We start from the raw sequence: 16709 nt of genomic DNA on the forward strand, positions 1-16709 counted from the left end.
TCATTCCAATGGTTCTCTTGCGATAATCCAGCATCAGAGTCCATAGTGGCTAAGGCTATTTTGAGAATCTGCTTTGTTTGCTAATATAATCATCATCTCGGTTTATAAACATTTGCCCTGTTAATTGTAATTATTCCTAATCCTTTTTTTGGCTTAAAAGCCAAAGATTTCTCCAAAAGAAAAGAAGCCCCTAAGGTGAATCTTTAGAAGCAGGAAGGGTAACTAATTCAATTGGAAGGGAATGAGTTTGGTTTTCTGTTCTGATAGATAGAAACAGAAAACCACTGGGTTTTTGGGCCATTGATAGAAGCACCTAGACCATTGGGCCATTGAGAGAAGCACCTAGACCTTTTGGGCCATTGAGAGAAGCACCTAGACCAATGGGAGCCAGACATGTTTTGGGTGGAAGTTCCACTGAAGCTGCTTCTTGTCTCATCTGTGTCTCACAGATACATTCCATCAGATCATGTTGCTTGAAAGCAAAAATGGTGGGCTTTCTGCTGTTGGAAGCAGATACATCATGCTTCGTCTGAGATCATGAAGGTCAGATGGAATTGAGGGGCCTTTCAAGACAATGGACATTCCCCCTACCATATTTGGTACTTACATGCTACTTACCACACTATCATTTTGTGTGGAAGTCTTCCAAAGTTTCTGTTTCCCAGTTCTGTTTTCTTCCTGTATCCCAGAATATGATGTTCTTCCTCAGAAACCTACCTCATTCCTGCAGTAGTATCATTTCTTATCAGGAAGGTGGTTGGTGACCTAACCTTGTTATCCTCGGAAAAGCCATGCACTTTCACAGTGGAATTAAGGAATTGCTTGGGACATTTCAGACAGTGACCAGTCCTTTTCATATCTTCTATTCAGCAGGTGCATTTTTCCCCTTTTGGAACACTGTGATACTGTTTTGTTTTTAAATGAAACTATTTGGAAAGTTGCAGCTTTTACACATGAGGGATGACAGGACCTTGTCACTAATTTAAGCATTCATGTCGTTCCAAGACTAGGCCTATATACTGTCTATGGTAGTGCTATTTTACTGGGAGGTATAAATTGGTCTCCAAATGGGACCAGCGATTTATAAGACATCTGAATGTGCCTAAATATAAGAAGCTCAGCTTTGCATAAAAGTGCTTAATGATGCAGCTGCATGTCTTCTGGGATTCAGATACAGAATCTACAACAAATACCTTGCCCAAATAGGAGGCCTGATAAAAATGGGTGATTTTCTATGATGCCCAGCTCCAGCCCTGTCTCCAAAGCAAACAGGTGGGGAGTTTTTATGAGGCCTTGTTCCTTGCAAGTGGGGGAAGAAGATTCTGCAACCTGAAGAGCATGCAAACACCAAATGCATCCAGGCTCCAGCTGAGGATAAGAAAAGCACTTGCTAGATGTCTGTGTTGCTGAATGCCACCTACTGTGTTTATATGGGGAAATGGGTGGGTGGCAATTTCCAATGGTAAACAAAACTAGGGGGAAAAATGGAGGAAAATAGCATTGCTTTGGGAAGTGTACAGAGCTAGGCTTCCTGACAGCTACAGTTAGTGAAAATACTATCTGAGAATATGAACAGGAGGCACAATTCCACCACTGGCTTTTAAAACTGACTGTATTATCACTGAATCCCTGACTTGAAAAACACCACGTGCCTTGATTCCACCAACCATCATACCATACTTGTGGAATAGAGGCAAGAACCTCAGCAAGCAAAGTCAACATTATTGGAAGTGGGCAATGAGACATATCTGCCCCTACTTTTCCTTTGTTGCTGTTGCGGCCTAGCTGTATCTTCATTCATACTGTAGGTCACCAGTGCAGTGCGTCACATTCTAAGAACGTTCTTGTTGCGTGCAATTGTCAATAGAGCAAGCAACAATAGTTCTGTCCCATTCATGCCTACACTTCCCTTTCTGAAAGGGGGCACAGCAGCACCTCATGTATTCAGGCCTTCCTTTCCTTTTCTTTTCAAAGGGTACATGTAGCCAGAGCTCAGTCAGGCATCTTCCCTCCAAGAGGTGGTGCCCATGGCTTCTGCTCTCCAGAATCCAGTCCCTGGCCTCATCTAGCATGCCAGGTGAGGAGAGGTGCTGAATCTGGCCCTCAAACTTGGCTCCACACCTCTGTTCCACACCTCTTCACTAGCTAAGGCAGACCATTTACACATGAAAGGTAGGCAGGTACTTGAAAGTTTGAAGACAAGCAGAAATTTGTGAACCAGATTTCAGAGGAGAGAGTGGTGGCATGGTTGTTTTAGAATAGGGCACATTTTGGTGAAGCTTGCCTTTGCAGAGGATGGAATACTGAACAGCCTGGAAAATAAATGCAGTGACATTTTCTTGCAGCCAGCCCTTACTGATTTGGGAGATACTGGAGCTGAGGTGAAATTGACAAGAGTTTTGCCTGTTTCCCTTTTTAGGGGGAAAGCTTTCCTGGTCTACTGGAGAGCTCCCTCCATCTTTCATTCCCCCCTTCCTCCATCCTTTTGGCCAGGCTCTTTTTCACACAGGTTTGCCACTCTTCCAGAAAATCAGAAGACCCATGTTCAGAAAACGTCTGAGTGACGCCTCACCAGAATAGAGATACCACATGCCAACAACCCTCCCACCCAAGCAGTCTGAAAGGTGGAGAAATGCTCTTTCCCAGGCACCTGCCCACAGTGACATAATCCCACCCACCACATGTCAGAGAGAGCAATTTCTGGTTGCTTTACCAGATTATGCTGTGGGTGGGGAGACAGTCACCATTAAAAATTGTCCAGCATTAAAGCTCTAAGGAGAGCATGAATTTTCTGCCTTATTTTTGCCATTGGGACAGTACAAATTAGATCAGCCACTTTTCTGCTAGAGGAATACACATTAATTCAGCCATCTGGCTGTGCCCTAAGCTTCGGGATGGGATGAGATTCTGAGTCCCTTTCTTCATGCCCTTAAAGGCTCTGTAGAAGCTACAGCTAGTGCAAAAAAACATCTAAGTTGCTTTCAGCAACGTTACTGAGAAACTGCATCTTTCTGGTTTTAGGAGACCTTCATTGTCTGCCAAAAGAATGCCAGTCTTACTTGAAGATGTTTGTGATTACATGTAAAGCTCTGAAGAATTTGGAATCTTGATAATTGAAGGAAGGCAAACCACCTTTATATTGCTGTGATACAAACTGTGTGGTGATGTCCATGTAGGCACCAGAGGTCACGTTCTACTTCAAGATATCTTTACCTTTATCCACAACCCCATCTCCTTACTTACATATCTATTGTGCTGTTCCCTTTCAGGACAAACAACGTTATGCAGAATGCAGAAAAGGAGTAAGAAATAGTCAACAAAATCAATTAAAAGCATCAGTTATGAAAAAAAAAGAAGAGAAGGAAATATCAGATGGGACCATAGATATTGGTCTCCACCATCCACCATTTGGTCATTTGAAAATTTCACATTATGCTTTTAGTAAGATACAGAAGATGACTAGGTTACCAGCCAGCTACATTAGTCCTTTCTCGCTCACCTTGTGTACCCTGTATCCAGTTACCCGAGGTTACTTATTCCTCCATCTTAGCATTGGGAAAGATACACCATGGCAGATTCATCTTGATATAGAGTGAAGACATGGCCATGCAGCCAAGTTCTTGGATCCCAGTGCCCATCTCTGAGCCTTTAAATCACCACTGGATGCTGGTGTTAGGCACTTTGCATAATTGCAGCATTATGCTGCAATAGGATTGCTTAAGAAAATAAAATAAAATGGAACCAGTGTCTTTGCTGCCTGTCTGGAAGTGTACCCTCCTTATTATACCAACAGGTTCCATCTCAAGATTGTTTTAATCTTTAATCTTGAGATAGAACCAGCTGATATAACAAGAAGGTGCAGCATTTTCCCTAGGCTGCCAGATTTTTGAAGTTGAAATCCCAGAAATCTTTTCCATAGGATCTTGGGAAAAATACAGTTTAACCTGGATACAAGATCCAGTACAATAGAAGGCATCTTTCTGTATATTTATTAAATTATGAGGCTGTGAGATACAAAAGTGCCTTGTCCATATATGTGTGTATTATGTATATTGTATAATATATATGCATTCTGTCTCTCCCTATTGTAGTACTGCATAGACTCAACTTTGATTTAATGTCAGTTTACAGCCACCAAGAGAATCAAATGCTCTGCTTTCTTCCCACTCCCTTCTGCCACCTCTTAGGAGCTGATTTTTATCCGTTTCATTTTATACAGACCTTTTAAAAATGCTGAGACGATAATGCATTCTGGTGCAAAAACCCTGACTTCTACTAAATCAATGCATAGCAAGCCAGACTGCTTTCAGGTCATCGGCATTGTTACAAGGTTAACTGAAGGCTAAGGGAACAGATCAGATATTGAGTTTGCTAACTCCAGCAAGGAAAGTAGAGAGGCAGATACTCTGCATTATAAGTGAACGTTAGTAGTTTGTGGGCTATAAATGGATTCTGACCTTTGCTGCAGTAAGGTACAAATATATTACCTAATTTACTATGTAGGAGGACCCCTTTTACTCCACAAGAGAGAAATACTACATTCACCATAATTGGGCCTTGGTTGCCAAGGGTGGATTGACTCCTATGCTAAGTATGCAGCAGCATATTGACTAGGTGGAAGGCAAGAATAATAAGCATGTCTCAAAAAGTTAAGGTAAGATTTCTGAAATGTTAGTTAAGGTAAGAATTGAGGATGTTCTGAAAATCCATAAGACATTCAGCAAGGCTCTGAAAATATCCCCCCCCTCCCTCCCTTCCCCAGATTCAGAGATTATTTCCATGTTTTAGCCTCAAGGCAGCAAGAATAGCTAATGGTGTGAATGTTGTCCACTCACTTGCGAAGCAGAGATACTTACCCTTCACCTAAACAACAAAGATTCAGCGAAACTGGAATGTGTTACGAATCTGGCAAATGGCATAATTTCCCTTAACCTGCAATTGTGGAGTGTGTGGAGTAAAAGGATCTATTCAGGTTATTAGAACTTGGCCTCCAACCTCTGAAAATCTTATTCTCCTGGGTTCTGAGATTTCAGCAGCCTCAAACTTTATCTGCAAAAGCATAAAGCAAGAGTCTGCGATCTTTGATGGCTTGAGGGAGGGTGGTGCTTTTAGGCAAAAAGGACAGAGCAATGCTACATCCATAAGCGGGGGCAGGATTTTCTGCACTTTCCTTCATTTTAAAGCAGATTTGTTTGTTCAGTTATGCTAAGCGTACTGTAGGGCTTACACAATATGTGTGTGTGTGTGTGTGTTGGTCAAAACAGTGGGAAACCATGCTACCTTTTTTCAGCAATTGTGATTGCAGGGAGCTCTGGGTTGCCTTTGTCATAAAGACCCGGGTTGTTCTTGTTTTCAGAGCAACGTGAGTTTCCGAGACAAACTGGAGTCTGCTGTTCCATAGAATGTAGGTTTATGCCCAGCCATAGCTGTCCTTCTGTTTCAGTAAGCCTGGCACTTTTCATCTTCAGCTCAACTCTTCCAAGCCTTTGGGCACAAATGTAACTAGACATGGTATGGATCAAATTGGCAATTATGAAAGAGTGATTCCAACCCACTCCAGCCACTTCTGCTGACCCATTAATCTTTCCCTGAAATAGTCCTTATTATTTAGTTCCTCATTCCAAGAACCAAAAACTGAAGACTAAAGTAATGACTTCCCAAAGAGCAGGACTTGGTCAGCCGTGATGAGATCTTGGAAGACCTTCCACACCTGTTTGCCCTACCATAGGTGAGAAGTCCGTATTGTATCCAAGGTTCAGATACATTTTGCTTAGTTGTACTCTAGCCAAGTCCATACTTTAGTGGCTAAGATTTTGCTCCATCAGAACTTCCCTTTCCTTTCTCTATCAGAAACCCATCTGTGGTGATTCTTCCTATTGCAGTAAAGAAACATTTGAGTTGAACTCAAGTCCTGATGATCACATGGATACAACTATACAGTTTTCTTGGCAACATTATGGAAGTGGTTTGCCAGCACCTTCTGCTGGGTTGTTTTTGAACTTCCTAGAGTAGCCTACAGCTCTGAGATTCTTGGGTGATTCCCATCCAAGTGCTAACCATTCCCTACCCTGTTTAACTTCCAAGCCTGATCCACATTAGCCAGATGTTGCTCCCTGTTGTACTCCTTTCCAGGATATCCATATAACTCATCTGCCAAAGAGCTCAGAACCTAATCAAGGTTTGGGCAGGATATACAGCAAAGTATGTATGGTGGGGCAGCTCATTGAAGCTGATTGGAGAATGCTGGTTAAAAAATGAGAGAGAGAGAGAAACTATTCAGTCCATTTATCTGAAGAGTTTTTACCTAAGCTGGAATTTCAGCTGGGATGAGATGACATGGCTGCACACTTCATGGCAGCTTGATTAAGGCTCTAGGTGATTCACCTCTGTCTCTCTGCCTGTGAGAAGACCCATCTATGATGTGGAAATCCAGCTGGCCTTCCAGCAAGCCCATTTAGTTGGGCATCGTTAGAATTAAGTTTCAGATGTCATACAAATAATTTTATCGCTGGAGGATAAACTTGAATAGGCGTTTTTCCTTTTAAATATAGTTTTAATTTGTGAGTTAGAATCTGTTTCTGAGAGCTATTATTTTCTTCCTGTGGTGAAGCATCTGTTTTGCTTAATTTGCAAATGAATGGTGGCGTGAATGCGTTTTTGAATTTCCGTCTAAGCGTTCACATGGACCCGTGCCTCCCTGTTCCTTCCGACCCGAGTCCAAAGTCCACCGTTTTCCACAAAGTTATTGAAAAGTATTGCGCATCTCCTAGATCCGTCCACTCAGAATAAAACCCTATTTAGTTCCATGGGACTAAATCCCAGCTGATTTCCATTCAACCGTTTGCATAATCTGTCCCTGATGTTTCCTTTTGCTTCCCTCTCGTGTGTCTGAGATACCTGGTTTTGTAAATGTTGTAATGTTTGTTGTTTTGTTTGTTTTTGGTCAAGAAGTCATTGAGGATTGATGGGATAATATGCAGGTATAAATGAATATATATCTATACACACACACATACATACACATATACACACATATACATATACACATATATGGTGTCATTTTTGCAACATGTTTTTCAGTAATAAAAAGTTCAGGTGTTCTGCTTTTTTCTGGGTGACCTTTACTTTTAAGATGAGGGCGCTTGGCTTAGTTCTTGAGTCTGTACCCAGTCAGTTGTCATTTAAGCAATCCACTTAAATTTATCCAGCTAGAGAAAGAGAGAGTGTGTGTGTATACAGTATATATACTGTGTGTGTATGTATGTGTGTGTGTGTGTGTGTGACACACACATATATATATGACACATTACTTTTGTGTCATATATATGTATGTCTGTGTGTATGTATATATATATATATATTGTGTGTGTGTGTGTATATATATAACACATACATACACATATATATATGATACATTACTTGTGTCATGTGTGTGTGTGTACAGTATATATACTGTGTGTGTGTATCTGTGTATATATGACACACACATATATGTGACACATTACTTTTGTGTCATATATTTGTGTGTATATACAGTACATATACTGTGTGTGTGTATATATATATATATGACACACACACACACACATATCACACACACACACGACGCATTACTTTTGTATAGTGAATTAGCTATGTTTTGAGCATATTGCTCCAGGAAATCTAGCTAGATCGTTCAAGAGCTAAGGTTTTAATTGGCTGATCTAGAAATTCTGTTACTGGAGAAAACACAAACACAACTCTTGATTCAGCAAAGCACAGCAATTTTATAAAAGCTAAGTAAATAGCCTTCTTGAGTTCTTTTATAATACATGAACATCAGTTCTGATAGGCTTCTATCGCCTTAGAATTAACCAGGTTAGATATTTATTTTCACTGCATTGCTACTCTGTAACCTAACTGTGTCATCTTAATTTGGGAGGATCGACTGAACAGAACCCACATTTTTTATAGATCTATGAGGTGTTCAAATATCTTCCTAGGCAACCAACAGATTAATGAGAAGCAGAACATTATCAGAGGGAATGAAAGAAACAGCAACCAGTTCAGTGTCCCATTATCAATTATGTAAACTATATGTGATCTTGCACTCAAATTGTCATATTATTTACCGTTGCATTTCCACTACTTTTGCATCAGTTCTGCCTCTTCTTCTTTTTAACCAATGCATTTATTTGAAACAAATGTGCCAACAGTTTAAATTAACCTCAAAACACCGTCATGTATAGTGGCTGGTGGAAAACTAAATGGCATCAGATCTTGCAGAGTCTCACTGCTTAGGATTTTGATTCTGGTTCTTTTATCAGCAGGTTTTGCAGTCAAGGGTGTGTGCATTTACTGCTGGGGGAAAACAAAATGTGGTATCAGGAAAAGCAACAATAAAGGAAGCCTTTTCCAAATTTGGTTTAATCAGTTATTAGCTAGAGGCTAAAAGAATGCAGCAGGTAATTAAACAGATTCGTTCTGGTCTGAGAATATAAAGGGGGGGTGTCTTTTGGAGATCAACATTAGAATGATTGCAAAGAGAAAATCCTTGTAGAGAAGGCGGGGGAAGGGGCTATTCTAGCCAGTGATTTGCAAGTATTTACATTCCCCGTCTCTGATTCTTAGGCTGTGGTCTGAGGACCCCCAGTGGTCTTTCATGCACTTTCAAATGTTTCCCTGGACATGGATGAAAATATAAATGGTAAACTGAAATGCTGATGAGCCGAAGATTGGATTAAAACAACAACAACTAACAAGTCTCATATGCCAAAGAGGCAAGTCTTGTTCTATATCCTCTCCAACGGTATTTACAAAATATCAATAAAAAGGAATAATCAGATTCCTATCTTCTTTAAGATAAAAAAGAGAGAAATAGTCTTCAAGAAAAGCTGTCAGTAATTTACTGACAACAATGCTGCTTTTCTTTCTTTCTTTCTTTCTTTCTTTCTTTCTTTCTTTCTTTCTTTCTTTCTTTCTTTCTTTCTTTCTTTCTTTCTTTCTTGCTGGCTTGTATATTCCTTTTGTTGCAACTCAGTATAACTGCGTTGGAAAGCATGAAGAAAATATTTTAAATTTTATTTATTTATTTACATGTATTGGCCGCCCAACTCCAGTGGACTCTTTAGAAGCCCTTTGGAATTGTTCTCCTGGCAAAAACGGCTTCTCTAAGCTTCCGTAGTTGGGTGAAAGTATAAGGACAGAAGGTGGTGAGGTTGGGAGCCAGTGGTTCTCAGACAAGGCAGACTAGCGTTGTAAACACTGAGCAGTTGTCTTCCAGTCTTAAGGCCAGGAAGAGAGTAGCCAAATTTTTGTCGATTGAAACAGACAGGAAGGAAAATCCTAGAATGTAAACCCTGTAGCAGGCTTATATATAGGGCTGGGTTTCTGTGTACTGCCAGATGCTTATCTTCTTTGGCTATATGGCTTCTGTCTTCTCTGCCATAAAAACAAGTTATCTAGAGAAGTTGTATCTTTGAAACTTCAGGTTCCTAAATACACCATGGAGTGTCCAGAGAATCAAGATGTTTTTCCATGCCTGGGATGAAGTCTGATAGATAGGAGGCTCCAAATGAATCAGTTGTCCTGAATTAATCAAGATTCATGGGCTTTATTTACTGAAAACATGAGTGGTGGAAATTCCCACAATATACTCACGGCCAGAGATCCTCTGTAAAATTATGTGTGATTTTATGTAGATTTAAATGGATCTGTTTTATGGAGATACCACATTCTGGATATTTCTTCAAAGGGACTGAGAAGCATTTTTACCCATTCCTGGTTATCTGAGTATATATAATTTCTTTGTGAGAATTGAAAATTACCTTGGGTAACTAAAGGAACAAACTTTTCCAATTTAGAAGTGGTCTAATCCTCCACTTCTCTGCTCCCTTAAGTAAATTATTTCACATGCGCGCACACACACACAGAGTGAGTTTGGGGGTTCTCTCTTCCCCATTTTCCCTCCATTAATTCAAGGTAGCAAAAATAACATTCAACTGTGAAACAGAGTTGGGCTGAGTGGGAATGATTGCTTAAATAGACCCAGTGAACTTTCATGGATGAAGATGGATTTGGATCTGGGTCTGTTCCATCCTAGTCCAACATCTTTGGGTGCCTCTGAATTGAAGCTATAATGGTTGCCTATTCTAAAACACCGTCAGACTCATAAGTAGGAATTCAAAGATATCTGATTTATTAAAGAACAGCATGCAGAATCACAGAGAAAGCTGAGAATGATGAAAGCGCGCCAAATTCAAACTAAAAACCCTTGGTGCAAATGAAATCCCTCCCCCCGTAGAATCTTCTCAAGTCCACAGTCCCAGGTGCTCCTAACGGTTTCTGATGGTCTGCGGGAAAAGTCCTTGAACAGAGCACATAACCCAAACACATTGTACTGATTTCACATACAGAGCTTGGTACAAGGTCTCACAGCAGCTCCCTCCCAAACAGAAATGCGCATCAGTGCCATGGCATGTGAAACATTACGATGTACAGTGCACATTGAAACAGTGAACATGAAAGTAGCAGATTAGTAACAGTGCTGTCCATTATATTTTAAAACTTAAAGCCAATACGATCCATGTGGTACCTGATGAAGCTTAATATACAGATAGTCTACCTCCCTCTATGTGGAATGAATTTTTTCTTCTCATACTGGGCAGTGTGATGAACGCCTACCCAAGTTTCCATCCAGACTCAGACAAGAAGCTTATGGATATCTGATTTATTACTGGATAGTATGCACGTTCAAGAGCAAAGCTGAGAATGGCAAAAGCGTGGGTCTTTCAAACAATTAAAGCTTAGACAGTTCCAATCCCTCCCCCCAGAGTCAGAAAGAGTCCACTCCCCCAGCCTGCAGGTGTTCCTAACAGTTCCTGCCAGTCTTTGAGAAAGTGTCCTTGAAAAGGCAAGATCACCCAAACAGACATTCCAAAGTCTCTGCATCAGCGCCTGGGACAAAAGAACAAGAGCAGCACCCTCCCGAACAGTAACACATGTCAGCACCAGCATGGCATGGGAATTGGTTACGATGTTCACAGGAACATTGGAACAGGCGCCATGACAGGCAGTGTCTTAGTCTTTTTGCACACTCATTTCCACTTGGCTATCCTTGTCAGTTGCTTGAGGAACCAAAATGGTTTTGCACTGTATGAAATTTTAAACAAGCCCTCATTCTTGGAGCATCCTTTCTGGAAGCTTCTCAAATAATTATATTAGAACTTGACCCTTCCTTTGCTGGAGGAACCTACAGAATAATGATTAATCCAATTCTTGTTGCAACCCTTTTTTTCACATAGTACTACAACACAGAAAAAGAGGGTTCTCCAGCATTGAAGATCAAAACATTAAAACAGATCTCATGACACCAAATAAAAAATAAGGCATTCTTTGTACAGATCACACAAACTTCATTACGATTCCTATCAGCAGGAGAATCTGATGATAAGGCAAAGGTATTTACATTTATAATATGCAAGGGATAAACATATCTGTGTTTCCTTTGAAGAGAGGAAGGGTATGTATGTCATTCTTCAATGAGGTTTGAAATGGACCTAAACCTTTATTTATATATGTATTTGCATGAACACACAACATTGCTAACACAGCAGTTAATTTATATTAGGAACAACAATGTTTCTGGAGAAATTGAAAACAGGATGCGATCTTCCCCTTTTATCCAAAGAGTCCACAAATGGAGGATAAGACTGTCAACAGCTATTAGCCCTGATACTTAAACAGAATGTCATGTGTTGCCAGATGCAAGCTATTTCTAAATATTGGAATGCTGAGGGGCAAATAAGTGGAGAAGACTCTGGACTGAATGGGTTCCCTAAATGTTCCAGTGTTATATTTGGTTTGATGGAAGACATGAACATCTTATTTGCGATATGATCAGACCACCCATACAACCCTTGTGCATGGATTATGTGCACATAGAAATGTTTACTTGATACTAGTCATGAGTATGAATGAGGGAACTAAATAGTTTTATTGCTTGCATGTGTATGTCTCTCTGTGTGTGCATAATGCAAATAGCATACAAATAAAATTATAAATAAAGAACTCAGCAACAAGTATTTATGTAAAGAAAACAAGGCAATAACAATTATAAACAATTGAAAAAGGAACCAATCTATGCCCAGATTTTTTTACATATATTTTTCTAGATTACAATCTTTAATCAGTATTTTAGAAACTATATAAATCCTTGCTTCTTTCTCTTATAAAGCTGCTGGGATGTAAAAAATTCAAACTGTGTCAACTTTGAAAGGCCTTGTTTTGCACAAAACAACTGTTTCCCACTTGAGCTGATTCAGCTGCAAAACACTTTGCATTTCTCATATAGCAGTATTGCAAAATGGGTAAAGTAAGAAATTTTAAACAGCCACTTCTTTCAAACATTCAGGATAAAGTTTGCCTTCTAGTGTTAGGTTTAAACAATATTAGCTTCTATCTCTAATCACAATCATTATTTTATATCTAGCTCCTGTATAAATCAGTGCAGATTGCCTTTCTTTTTCTCTTTGGATTGTGGTCTGTTAGTCCACCCATGTCAATAAACTAATCACAGTAAGTAATGTGACAGTTTCATGCAGTCCCATAAAATGTGCCGGTGACTGTATGGTGTTCCTGGTTTTTCCCCAGCATCCAACTTGTCTTCACTTTTAATGGAATTATTTTGTTTATATGAACACCAGATTTAGAAAATAGGTGCAAAATTCATATAGTCATCCTTCCATTCCAATACTCCAATAATTGAAAACACTTGCTGTATTGGCTCCTGTTGATACCAACTCTCTGGCTGTTGAACATTAAATTAAATTAGTTGTGGCAGTGGCCACACAAGATTGTGTCAGGGAGGAGATGGCATCCTAGGTAGCCACTGTCAAAGGTAGATCCCTCAGGCCAAAATAGGCCCAGAATTTTCAACTTCGTAAGTTTTTGAGGATCAACCTCTTTTACTCAGTTTTATATCTCGTGAGTCTGGAATGGGTTGCAGGATTAGTGAGCCCTGTGTAATATACTTCTAGGAGATCAGGGTCATCCCAGCTAGCAGCACAGGAAGATTGACCATTTTGACAAAGGGGAGAGAAGCAGTGTCCAGAAGACTATATTGACTATATTGACTTCATTTTACATGCAGAAGATAACCTAAATAATCAAGCAAGTACAGGAGATGGAATTTGTGAAATCAGGGAGATTTCAAAGAAGAGTCAATGCTAGTTCATAGAACATCCCAAACTAACCTCCATCACAAATATTTTAGCATCTCCTGCAGTTACATTCATAAATTCCTCAATATTCAATCTGGAAATCAGCAGAAAGAAATCTTTGGTGACTATCTGAGTCCAGTCTTCATATAACAGTGTATGTCCAACAACTCTGAAATTTCTTCCATCTGGATATCCTACTGTTTGATCATAGAACAGTTTAGAGATGTTTCTTACTTGTACTCAGCTTTCATTACCATTGATGGGATTGTAGACCTTTGGGGATTTTGTTTTAATCTTACAGTTTGTTTGTTTGACATTTATTTTTATACCTTGGACACCTCTCTGTAGACCATGAGCTAGTATGACTTGATATGCTGTTTATATCTTAGCAAGCGCTTAGCAATAAATTCTGGTGTATTCTGGGTGACTGAAATGGTAGAACAGTTAGAGGAATATCTACCCTTTCATTAAATTAGTCTCCTGTAATGTAAGTAAATTATCCAGTAACCATCCATGTGCAGCTCTCTGATAATATAGGTATTTAAACAATAAAAGCAATTGAAATTGGAATGGAAGTTGAAACAATAAAGTCATTAGGGTGTTGTGACATAAAGCAAAATCCCTACTGCTTGCAATATTATAGGCAAGCTATATAATACTGTTTGCTCAGAACACCCCATTCTCACACTTGCACACACAGTGCAAAACAAGCCAACGTCATGCCCAAGTATTTACATTAAAGATTTAAAACAGCTTAGTATTTAGTGGTTATAAAACTGGCACAACTAAATGTAAGTAGTATTGGATATTCTGCTTAAATATATTATTATTATTATTATTATTATTATTATTATTATTATTATTATTATTATTCAGGAAATGTTAGATTACTGTATGGCATATACTGTAATGAAGGTTATCATGATGATACTGGCAGTATGTTTTTTTAAGAGTTAGGTTTACCTTCTTATTAAATTTATTGAATATTCAATAAAATGTTGAAGAATAAAATGTATATACTAAAATATGGTTCTTCAGCCCATGGAACTGCAAACATATGGATTAAGAGTCAATATGATGCAGGATTGTTCAGAATATTGTAAATTCTGGTGGCTCCATGTCAAAAAATATGAAGAAGTGGAAAACATGTGCAAAAGAAAAACTAAGTAATTGGAGGCTTCGAACAAGGTTTTATTTGTTATTTTAGAAGAAGGATGAATAATGAGAAACATGAAAAGCACTTATAGAATGACATATGGTATAAAGAGGATGGAGGGAATTTTTTTTACCTTGCATCATAGTACTAGAATCCAGAGTCATTCAGTGATGTTAAATGGTGGGAAATTCAGGATAGACAAAACAATATATTTTACACATAGCATATATAGTTCAGCTGTGGAATTTTGTACCTTAACTTATGATAACAATCAACAACGTAGGTCATTTTAAAAAGACAAATATCCTGGAGGATAAAGCTACTGAGGATGACTTGTTATGATGGCAATATTGAACGTCCAAAAGCTGACCCACCTCCTCCCAGGTAGTTATTATCAACTTTCAGTTACATTTTGCTAAGAAAATTGTCCTAGTCATGATGGTGAGATAGAGCAAATTCCATGCCTGATTGCATAGAGATATTTTCTTCTGAATTCTTAGCCATTTGCCTATACTTAAGCCAAACAATATTGCAAATTAAATACGTAAACTTCTGAATTCAGTATGAGTTCCAGTTCTGCTGTGGTTCTATACTCAGAATCAAATTTAACATTTCTAAAATCTTATTGTGGAGAACAGTCTTCCTACTCCATCTGAAAGAGGGAAAGAATTGTGGTCTTTGGCTCTTTTAAGAAGCATATACTATGGCAATTCATTCAGGTTGTGTAAGTTGTCTTAAAAGTTATAAAAGCGAGGTATGAAATTAAAAAGGGGGGAGGGGAGTAGAACTTCAGATGTTCTCATTAGGGAGCCTGGTGGTGTTTTGTTGTTGTTGTTGTTGTTTGAGGATACCAAGTTATTCACCATTATGTGCCCTAAAGATTTCAGCTTCACACATTCTTATGATTCTCAGTCCCTCTCTGCTAGAATTAATATTTGAATGGATCCAAAAAGTTGCATGAACTGTCAGACAGAGCCAACCACCCTCTTACCTTTACATCATCATTTATACATGGCCCTGTTGATGTGACTAGTATAGCAGATAGCAGGACCTAGCTGACCTTGGCTGATTTGGAAGAGCTAAGCAGAGCCAGGCCTGAGTAGCATTTGGATGAGAAAGCAGGAAATCCCTTAGTGGTAGGGCAATCTGGAAAGTCAAAAAAAAAATATCTCAGAAGAGCATGGGCATGACCATGTAGTCATCAAGAGTCCAACTCAACTCAAGAGAGATTTTACTTCATTTATCAGCACAATCATTCTCTGACTTAATGAGCCTACTCATTTGGAGCTGATTATTTATACAAGACAGATGGCTTTGATTGTTCTGTGAACTGACAAAATTGTTTTTACCCATTATTTCTCTGGTTCAGTATCTATTTTATGAAGAGTACTAAGTGAGTTGGGTATATATTAGGAAATAAAAATCAACCCCTGTTCCATTAGTGCATACCTCTATGTAGTATTATAAGCAAAGTATATAAAGTGTGAATATCAAACATGATCCTGTTTAGGTTTAATTATAACAGTGGCTATCGAAAGTGTGAAGGGAATCCACTGAAAATCATTGCATCTGGGTTATTGTGTGAGATGAAGCATTCCCACCTGCAAATCACCACTGGATATTATGTTGACTGAATATTTCATTTAACTGTGTGAACCAACCCAGATCTTCTGGAAGTAGCATTTGGCTTCTCCTTGATTGGCAACAAAAATGTAAAAGTGGGACATCAATTACTCTTTCTAATATAGCACAGAAGAGAAAGTCCTAAATATGCATTTTACTCCTTCACCCTTCCTTAAGAAACATCTAATGTGAAGGCTCCAAGCCTTTCTCTCATCTAGTTTATAGATGCAGCATTTATGAATACAATTAATTCTTTACGAATTTGTCTTTGAGCCAGTTTATGTCTTAAAATAACTGGTTGCTTCTTTTCCTCCAGTTTGAAGGCTGGGAATCATCTAAGGCACCACACATACCAGCATATTCTCCATCTGTTGAACCCACACGATATGCTAAATGCACTGTTAAGGTCACACTGATTACCAGATATGGGAAAACAAGAGATATTTATATCTGGTATTCAGAAGACAGGAAGATCACAGTGTAGTATTCAGTACCCAACTGGAAAACAAGTGAAGCCGTGCATATTTTTAGGCATGGAAGTTTTTCAGTTCATGCGCTTTTAACAGTGCTTGGACTGGGAGAGAGGAGCATTTCCAGGGGCAATGAATTAATCAAACCTTCACGTTTATTATGGTTACTGCCCCAAATTATGCACAGTTTCATGACAGAAAATACAGAGTTCAGGATGGAATAAAATACTACTTCTGAACAAGTTACGCAGAATAAGATAA

General features: G+C 38.9%; 1 protein-coding gene across 5 annotated transcripts in view; it reads left to right on the plus strand.

The window, feature by feature from the left end:
• The window catches only part of ZMIZ1 (zinc finger MIZ-type containing 1), a 430047-nt gene that overhangs the window by 215122 nt on the left and 198216 nt on the right, over positions 1–16709 (plus strand). The gene's annotated exons all lie outside the window — the stretch shown is intronic.

The sequence above is a fragment of the Candoia aspera genome, chromosome 6 (assembly GCF_035149785.1).
Source record: "Candoia aspera isolate rCanAsp1 chromosome 6, rCanAsp1.hap2, whole genome shotgun sequence".
NCBI classification, from domain to species: domain Eukaryota; kingdom Metazoa; phylum Chordata; class Lepidosauria; order Squamata; family Boidae; genus Candoia; species Candoia aspera.